General features: G+C 38.9%; 1 pseudogene; it reads left to right on the plus strand.

The window, feature by feature from the left end:
* Positions 1-9840: 9840 nt before the first annotated feature.
* Positions 9841-9955, plus strand: LOC138159231 (5S ribosomal RNA; annotated as a pseudogene).
* The last annotated feature ends 482 nt before the right edge of the window (positions 9956-10437 follow it).

The raw sequence follows: 10437 nt of genomic DNA on the forward strand, positions 1-10437 counted from the left end.
AATACTGTCCACTGGTGAAGGACAGTGCTGTTGTTGCAGGGGTCTGGGAACCTTTCTGTTGGTTCAGAAGCCCTGAAGAAGGATTTTTTTGTTGTATGTTTACAGAAATCCTGGGAGAGGGTTTTGCTAATGTTTTCAGGGGTTCTAGGACTGTTCTACAGACAGAGGATGAATTAATGAAGGGACTGGCAATGTATCTTGTGGCCTTGCTAAGCCTTGTCTCCCCAGGAACTAAGATTGCTGAGAACTTGCCTTTTGTCAAGATGAAGAAAAGACCTCCATTTGGGTATTAAGTGCTGTGTTTAAACTGATGTAGCTCTGGGGTAGATTCAATTGTGATCCAGGGGTGGGGAACTTTTGACCTTTTTGTGTTCTATGGTTGAACAAATGAATGTACTTTACTTATGTTTGGAAACTAATCTCCATTTGAGAAGAGGGGCTTTGTGGTGGACTAAATGAAGGTACAGCCTAGGGGTAGAGTAGTATTTAGAACAGGGACTTTGTAATTGATTGAATGAATGTAAGGTCCTGGGGTGGGGTAGTACTTGGAGATTATTTAATCACACTTAGTAAATGCTGTATTTTGAATGATGTCATGTTTTTATCTTCTCTGTTCTTGGTTTGTCACTGAATAAAATGGAGAGCACCTATGCTGGTATTTTGAACCTTGGGAAGTTACCTTTCCTTGGCATTACATTACAGGTATGCATAGACAGAAGGCACAGGACCAGTTGAATAGGAAGGGATGATACTTAAAAGGCGACATTAAGAGGTGAGAGAGGAATATAATGAGAGGAGATGGGGAGAGACAGAATGGGGTAAACTATCTCATATAGAAGAGGCAAGGGAAACTGTTACAATGGAGGGGAAGAACAGGAGGGCAAAAGGGAATGAGTCAACTTTATCCTCATTGAATTTGGCTTAGGGAAGGAATGACATACACACTAAATAGTGTATCTTGCCTTACAGGAGAGTAGGGGGGAAGTGAATGGGAGGGGGGGTGATGGAAGGGAGGGCAGGCTGAATTGCTTATCTTCCCAGTAAGGGTGGGTGACTAGGGAGGAAGGGAAAGAATCTGGAATTAAAAGTTTTATAATCAAATGTTTAAAAATATATTATTATTATTATTATTTTATATGTAACTGGGAAATAAGATATACAGGCACTGGGGCATAGAGATTCACCTTGCCCTATTGGAAAGCAGGAGGGGGTGTGGGGGAAGATATGGGAAAGAACAGATTGGGGGAGGGATATTCAGTGGGATCACTGTTTTGGGGTGGTAGGTAGATGAAAAATGGAGAGAAAATTTGTAACTCAAAATCTTGTGGATGTAAACTAAAAAATAAAAAAGAGAGAGTAAAAAAGATCATCTATCTAGTCCAACCCCTCATTTTATAGATGAAGCAACTGAGGCCCTGAGAAGTTAAGTAATTTGTTCAAAGTCCTACAAGTAAAATATTAGAGGCAGATTCTGAACTCAGGTCCCTTATTCAAGTGCCAGTGTTCTTTCCATAGTACCATGTAAATCTTGCCTCCCATACTTACCAGCTGCCTCATAATCGGCCACTTTTACCTCTCTGAGACTCAGTTACCTTACCTGTAAAATGGGGATAATAACACTTGTAGTACCTAACTCACAGGGTGACTGTGACAGTCAACAGAGTAATGTATGTAAAGCACTTTGTGACTTAAAGAGCCATATAAATAACATTTAATAGGATTATATCAGACACTCAATAAATACTTGTCGTTTGATTAGTACCAGGGCATTTTTTTGTGGAAAAGGGCATTTATAAGCAGCATGTGCTGCTTTTCTCATGCCCAGGCATCTGCCAAGTTCCTTTGGAAACTGCCTGAAAGAGCCTTTCACTACCAAGTCCTTCCAATTGGCTAAGGATCACCTTGAATTAGTACATCTCTACTGCTAAGTGGAGGAGACAAAAGTGTATCCAAGGAATATTTCTCATTAGAATAAATAATACTCAAAAAGAACAGGTATCATGGCCAATCAGAATGAATGTACTATATGATTTGTGATTTCTGACCTTGAGAGCCTGCTACCTTGCTGCTGCTCCAAATTTTTCAGACTGTGCTTTAATCACAAGTGAGGGCTGGAGTTAGCTCCACTCTTTGTCGACCACCATCTGCAAGCTTCTGCTGCTACTCTGCCTTTTGTCTCCAAGAAACAGTGTTAACGGAATATATGTTTTCAGATAGTGCAAGGGTTCTTTTAACCTTTTGTGATTTGTGGGCCCCTTTGGAAGTCTGATGAAGCCCCTATCTTTAAATATGTAAGATACATAGAATTTCAAAGGAGGACAATGATGTTGAAATAAAGATGACATTTTTTTTTCTCCCATTCAATTTCATGGATCCCTCTGAAATCTACCCACGAATCTTTTAAGGGCTCCAAGGACTAGAGATTGAGAAACTCTGATATAGTGAAAAGAATGTTGAGTTGGGTGTGGCAGGACCTGTGTTTGAAATTTGGATCTGCCACCTATCTGACCTTAAGCTAGTACTGGCCTCCACAGGCCTTCTTTTCTTCCTCTAAAACTAGGTAGGTAGATCTAGATGATCTCTACTATCCTTCCCTGTTGTAAATGTGTGATCTTTTCTTTCTTTTACACTATCATAAGAAACTACTTTTCAGCTGTGACTGTGACCTTGCAAAGTGAAATTGGGAACAATGATCAGTTCTGTGAACACTAACAATAAACAATCCCTTAAATAAATCAGAATTTCTCTAATAGGGTCTCTAAGTGGCTCATTTTTGTGAGAAGTTTAAATGTTCTCCATGACTTTGGTTCGCCACGCTGCGGCAGCTCCAAACACAAGGTCCTGTAAATCTATTTGCTGAAACCCTGACTTCTGGGTAATAAGTACACAGCTTCATTTCACATTCCCTGAGAATGCTCCTGGTAAAGAATGATTTCACTTCTTTACATGTGTTATCACTTTTTTCTTCTTTTTTTCTGAAGTTTAATTTGGGTTGCTGTGCACAAGAGAAGTGGGGATTGAGGTAGGGAGAAGAAACAACCTTCTTATAAAAGTTTTGAATCACTCCACCATAATGTCACCCAGGCTGTTTAGTCTGGCTCTGATGAATTCAGTACTTTAAAGGGTATGTCAACACAATAAATTTTATATCACCAATAAAACTTGTTAGTGAGCTCACTGAGAAATTCCAAGGTCTGAGGAGGCAATTAACACTTGAAAGATGTACTGAGCTGTTTACTGCAACATTTTACATATCTTCAAAGCTGTGCTAAGGTTTGGCAGGTAACTCCAGAGCATCAGGGGAAGACTCCCTGAGGAGCAAAAATTGGGGGATTGTAAAACACTGTCAACCGATCTGTGATCAATTGATCACTCCTTGATAACAAAAGGAGACAGAAAAAGGTGAAGGAAGGAAATTCTACTAAACCTTAATGACACTTGATAATTGGAGACACGGTGATGTAATGGGAATAGTCATGGAACCTGAATTCAAATCCTAACTCTGAGGCTCACTACCTACTTGAGTGACCTCAAGTAAGTCATTTAACCTCACTACAACTCAGTTTTCTCATCTATAAAATAAGATGGTTGGAATAGATGACTTTCTAGCTTTAGGTTCATGATTCTCTCACTCTTTTTTACCACTGTAGAGAATTTATAATCCATATTATAAATATGACATAGAATATAAACAATATATTATATAATACAATATATAATATGTTATTATATATATAATATAGCATTAGATATAAATTCCTTATTCATCTAGTTATAACTTGGTCTTCTAAAATATTTTTAATCTTTCAATGTAAGCTTCTTGATAGTAGGGTTTATGCCATGTCCTTGCATAATTAATAATAATAATACTCAGTATTTTATATAGAATTTTAAGTCTTGCAAAGTGCTTTACAAACATGATCTCATTTCATTTTCACAACAGCCCTGAGAGTAGACACAACAGTTATTAACCTCATATTTACAGATGAGGAAACTGAGGCTAACAAAGATGAAGTGACTGATCTGAGACTCTGTAACTGACAGATCTGAGACTGAGTTTGAACTCAGGTCTTTCTGATCTGAACTCCAAGTCCAGTGCTCTATCCACTGAACCAAGCAGTCACAAAATGGATGTCACAATACAGAATGCATGATATATCAACAATCATTGTTGAGCTGAAAAAGTGTGAGTTAAAGTGATGAAATAAATAAAATAATCCCCACTGATTCTTAATTTAGTAAGTGCTTTTCAATGCTCCCCCTCCCCTTTATTTAACACTCAAATGGAGATTTTCTTTGTATTTGAGCAGGTTTCATCTGCTAAACTTCTGACAGATTGGTCAGATCACATCTGGGCAGATATATTCTCAATTGGTTCATAATCTATACTATCTGGTCATCTACAAAGTCGTCTTGACATCAGCCTGCCATGGCTATTCCAATTCTTATTTGGATCAGCAGTCTTCACAATGGACTGGATCTCCAGAATCCATGTCCCCAGTCTCTGGGGAAGTTAGTCCACTCTTTGGAGCTCCTGTTCCAAGGCCCAGTCCTCTTGTTGATAAATAGTATGAACTATTCCATTTGGCCTTTAATATCTACTAGCCGGTTCTGTATACCAGACCATGTTCACTTTTACATCTTATCCAGCCATCTAATCCCCCCCCCACACACACACACACACATCCATCTGGGCCATCTTGCCATGTGACTACTGCTCCCTATCACACTCCCCCACCCAATTTCTACTTCTTGCTTTGGGCACAGTCATCAAATCAATGGTACCATTTCTTCTGGAAAGGGCATGTCAATTGTCTGTCCTACATACCAACTCAATATCTCAGTGACTCTCAGGACAAAATTCCCTTTGCTGGTCACCACCAATACATTGTCTCCCCCATTAGAATGTAAATTCCTTGAGGGCAGAGAATGTTTTTCTTTTTATATTTGTATCCCCAGCACTTAGCATAGTGCCTGGAACATAATAAGGATTTAATAAATGCTTTTCCTTCCTTTCTTCCTTCCTTCTTTCTTTCCTTCCTTCCTTCCTTTCTTCCTTTCTTCCTTCCTTCCTTCCTTCCTTCCTTCCTTCCTTCCTTCCTTCCTTCCTTCCTTCCTTCCTTCCCTTTTTCTTTTTTTTCTTCTTTCTTTTTTTCTTATATTTGTCTTTTTTGGTATTCCCAGCACTTAGAATAGCTCCTAGCATGTAGTAATCATTTAATAAATATTTATGTTTTTCTTTCATTCCTTCCTTTTTTCTTTTTCTCTGATGTATTAACTAGGACTTGATGAATGTAGTCACCTCAACCATGAACTGAAGCAATGTCATTCTTTCTTCCTCTGTTCACCTTATTCTCTCATCTCTGTAGAAGATAATGGTACAGAGATGGCCAGCAAAGACCGGGACCAGGACCAGAACAAGGAGCTTGACTGTACATAATTGGCCATCAGTTTCCATAAACTTAGGCAAGCCAAAGATCAAATTCATGAGAAATAAACAGGAGTGGGAGGACCCGGTTACTACTACAGCTACTATACTTATAGGAAGATAAGCAGTAGAGTTCAGAAAAGTCATGAATAAAGGGGTCAGGTGGGCACTATAAATCCAAGTAAGCAGGGTCCAGAGTCTGGGAGATCATAGAGGACAACATGACAGCATTGGTGAGCAAGGGTTGCTGTTTATTCTTAATGTAATACATGGTGAGTATTGGTGGTCCTGAGCCCACAGGTATCAGTTGTAGGTAGGAGGAAGTCAGAAGGTTTCAGATGAGACTTACCTTCAATTAAGGAAGAGGTATAGATTTTTTATGTAATTTTTTAAAATTTTTATGTAAATTTTATATCAATTTTTTTTTTTATATAGGCAGAGAATTGACTAATGCGTTGCTTGAAGTTCTGTTCTATTGGGGAGTGTAGATTTTATTTCTATTGAACAGTCTGATGTTTTCTCTAGGACATTGAACAACCTAGTCTTTTAAGACAGATTTTATTGATAAATTTTGTTTTTAAATGAACTCCAGGTATATTCCTCCTTCCTTACTTTCCCAGCAAAACACTTTCATTGTTTCAGTCATGTCTGACTCTTAGTGACCACATTTGGGGTTTTCTTGGCAAAGATGTTAGAGGGGTTTGCCATTTCCTTCTCCAGCTTATTTTACAGATGAAGAACTAAAACCAATAGGGTTAAGTGACTTGCCCTGGTTCACACATTTAGCAAGCATCTGAGGCCAGATTTGAAGTCAGGAATAATGAGTCTTCCTGTCTCCAGTACTAGCACTCTATCCACTATGCCACAGGGCAAAATATAACTTTTAACAAAGAATAAAAGAGAGGAAAATAAAAGCAATTCAACAGAACTTAAACAATATGTCAGCCAAGACTGACAGTAATGCATATACAGCTTTCCACACTGAGCCTTTCTTTGCAAAAAAGGTGCAGAGGTACATGTCCTCATTTCTTCTCTAGATCTCCAGGGCAGCTTGGTCATCATTACAAAACCTGGAAACCTAGTTTAGAATTTTGGTTGGATAAACATATTGGCATCTTGCCCTAGAGTGTATGTTTCCCTGACTCCTGGAGAACTCCCATGTTCTCCAGTTTAGAAAATCACATAAAGTCAAATCTACAGTATGAGAGATAGCATGGTATAATGGCAGAATTAGATCTCACCCCTGACACTTGTTATCTGTGTGACACTGGGTAAATTAATTAACCTCTCTGAGCTGTTTCTTCATTTGTACAATGGTAATAAATACTATTTTGGTATTTATGGTAAATGTAATGGTAAATATAATGGTAAATAAATACCAAATACATACATACTATGTGCCTCAGAGATGCTGTGAAGAAAATTACTTGCAAGCTGTAAAGCACCATCACATATGAAATGTTATTGTTATGTATTGGGACCAAGGATTGGAGCACATAGGAGTCACCCTATGCAGTCATTTACATCATCTGTGTCCTGACAGACCCAAATGTCTAGCCTTACACAACCAGTAAACAAAAGGAGAACCAAGATCATAAGTAGCCCTGTGTCTGAGGTCATACTCAATACAGCTTTGATATGGAAAGTGATTCCAGTAGATTTGATTTTTTTTGGAAAGGGCAATTGGGGTTAAGTGACTTGCCCAAGGTCACATGGCTAGTTTTTGTGTTAAGTGTCCAAGGCCGGATTTGAACTCGGGTCCTCCTGACTCCAGGGCTAGTGCTCTATTCCAGTAGACTTTAAACAACTTAAGTCTTGTAGCATTTTACTGTCTCCAAAAAGCCTACTTGGAGAAAAAAGAAACACACTCTCTCCCTTTAAAAGGCTGACCTTCTTTCAAATTAGCTTACCCAGAAGTTTGAACTAAAAATCAATAGAAAAAGAAAAAGATCAAGGATCATACTTGCTCTGTGGGATGTTTTGCAAAGTGATTTATAGTCTTGTAAAACGTGGTTATGCTTGGCTAGAAACAGCAACTGTCTGCAGGTTAGGAATTCAAGTCAGAGACAACTGAGTGCTCCTCTTGGTGGCTACAGCATCCTTATACAGTTCCTTTATTTGTAGATTTCAGGATCTGAACTTTTGGTCTGGGGAGCTAGGACTCTTTAATATGGGGGAAAATATCAACGTAATAGAATACAAATGTCAGTGACATCAATAAAGGATGTTAAAGTAATATTAAAATTGCATGGGCAATTTGGAGCCATAAAACATTCTTGAATTATGAATTATGAACCTATAGAGACTCTTTCACATTTCCTTAGGATTTGAAAAACAAATTTGTTGTTTTTCAGTTGTTTCAATTGTGTCCCATTCTTTGTGACCACTTTTGGGTTTCCTTGGCAAAGATACTGAAGTGATTTGCCATTTCCTTCTCAATTTCATTTTATAGATGAGGAAACTGAGGCAAACAGGGTTAAATTACTTGCCCAGGGTCACATGGTTAGTAATGTGAGGCTGGATTTGAACTCAGGTCTTCCTGACTCCAGGTCCAACACCTTAACCACTGAGCCATTTAGCACCGTATATTAAAACAGTCTGCTTTACTGCTCACCTAGTGCATGGTATTTCACTCTCCTTAATTAAATGAATATTTGGAAGGCCTTAAAACAGCACATCTTAACCTGTGGTCCATGAACTTAAAAATATATATATTCTTTTTTTGCCTTTTTTTTTGGAGAGGCAATTGGGGTCAAGTGACTTGCCCAAGGTCACACAGCTAGTTTGTGTGTGTGTGTGTGTGTGTGTATGTGTTAAGTGTCTGAGGCCAGATTTGAACTCAGGTCCTCCTAACTCCAGAACTGGTTCTCTATTCACTGCGCCAGCCAGCCGCCCCCAAAAACATATCTATTCTAATGACTTTGTTTCAATATAGTTGGTTTCTTTTAAAATTCTATGTATTGTATTTATGTATTAAAAATTTTTTTTAGAAGGGGCCCATAGGCCTCACCAGACTGCTAAAGTTTCCATGACACAAAAAGGGTTAAGAACCCTTGCTTTAGAAAAAAATTTGTCATCAGTTTAATCAACTGATGAACACATTTTTATTGAGTTTCTACTCCATGCACAGCACTCTGCTAAATAACTCAGAATGTAATTAGAACTTTTAGATGTGCTAAATTTGGCTTGAGCTGTCAAAGCCTGGAATGTGGATCTCTAGCCATACAGGGTGTGTTAAAGTGACTAAATTTTGTCTGCTTGGTAACTGTGCTAATCAGAAAAGAAGATAGTAGAAGTGTCATGGTACAGTTAGGAAATCTAATGACTTGAAAAGCTGGATATGTCTTATGCTAACAGAGAAAAGACCTTTCCTCTCAAGTCTCCCCATGCTTAATTTTTAAAAAAAGCCATACACACACAATATATCCTCACTTAGGAGCATATCTTAACTTTGCTGACCTGTTTTATTTTTAAAAAATAATGAGTCAATGCCCCAGATTTGAGAGGTGTGCATATCACATGCATTGTTCTTCACCAGAATGTATTCTCAATCAAGGGACAAAATTGACAGTTTTCATTCTTAATGGGCCTGGGTCAGGTCCCCCCACCCACCTCTTCCCCTTAACACCCAACTCTGAAGCACACACATATATTGTATCTATAGTTGAGCTAAAGTCTGTATAAGTGATTATTTGACATTGGACAGTGGAGTGAGGTTTTTTCCCTTTTTTTATTAGAGTAGGTTATTTGCCTATTAAGCTTAGAGCTATTTCCTATTTCATTACTATTAAGTGATGAAACCTCTCTCGGGTGTGCTATGAGAAGGCCTCTTTGGGAGAAGATAAAAAAAGCTGTAGAAAATAATTCAGGCATGGAGTGGACTTGGCGCAGTGGGAGTGGCAGCAAGTTGATCCACCAACCACAGGGGCCATTCCCAGACCTATCACCAGGACTGGAGATCTGTTGGAGCTGGGTAAAAGACAAATGCAGGGCCCGCAGCAGTGGCTGCAACTACTCCTGAGACTATCAACCCACAGCCTAGAAATTTAAAAAGCACCTACCTGAATTTCCAGGGACCAGGATGGTAGAGTGAACCCTGGTTGCTCTAATCCTCCCCTCTGACCCTGAAAACATAGAGATTATTTCCCCAGAGCAAATTCTAAAATAGTGAAGGCTTGGGAGTCCTAGAGGAAGGGCATGGCTAAGGCCCTGTCTCAAAATGGATAAAAAACAGATTGCAAAGATAAAGACTCTAGAATCCTATTATTGCAAGCATAAAGAACCAAACTGAGAAGGAGACAGCATTGACTCTACACCCACTGCTGAAGCCCCAACAGGGAATATGAACTGGTCTCAAGGCCAGAAAAGCATTCTTGGAAGAGTTAAAGAAGGACTTTAAAAACCAAATTAGAGTCTACAGCCATACCACCCTGAACGCGCCCGGTCTCCTCTGCAGAAGCTGAGCAGGGTTGGGCCTGGTTAGTACTTTGATGGGAGATTGCCTGGGAATACTAGGTGCTGTAGGCTTTTGGGGCAGCTAAGTGGCGCAGTGAGAAAAGTGCCGGCCCCCGAAGTCAGGAGGACCTGAGTTCAGTTCCAGACTCAGACACTTAACACCCACACACACACACACACACACACACACACAAACTAGCCGTGTAACCTTGGGCAAGTTACTTAACCCCAATTGCCCTACAAAAGGCAAAAAAACAAACAAACCCAAACTAGAGAGGTAGAAGATAAATTGACCAATTCTTTGAAAATTAAAACTGCAAAAATTGAAAAACATTTCACTGAAGAAAGCAGCTCATTAAAAATAAAAATGTGTGAAATGGAAAAAGAGGATAAAAATCTAACTGGAGAAAATAAATCCCTAAAAATGTAATTTGAACACATGGAAAAGGAGCTTCAGAAACTGAGGAACCTTTGGAAAATGTGCCTGGATTGGGCTTTTGTTCATTTGGCTTTTTCTGCTGCTTTCTTGGGGATGTTGAATGTTTTATTGAATT

Source organism: Petaurus breviceps, unplaced genomic scaffold (assembly GCF_028583685.1).
Source record: "Petaurus breviceps papuanus isolate PSGF00001 unplaced genomic scaffold, PetGlider_PUasm1.0 175, whole genome shotgun sequence".
Lineage (NCBI taxonomy): Eukaryota > Metazoa > Chordata > Mammalia > Diprotodontia > Petauridae > Petaurus > Petaurus breviceps.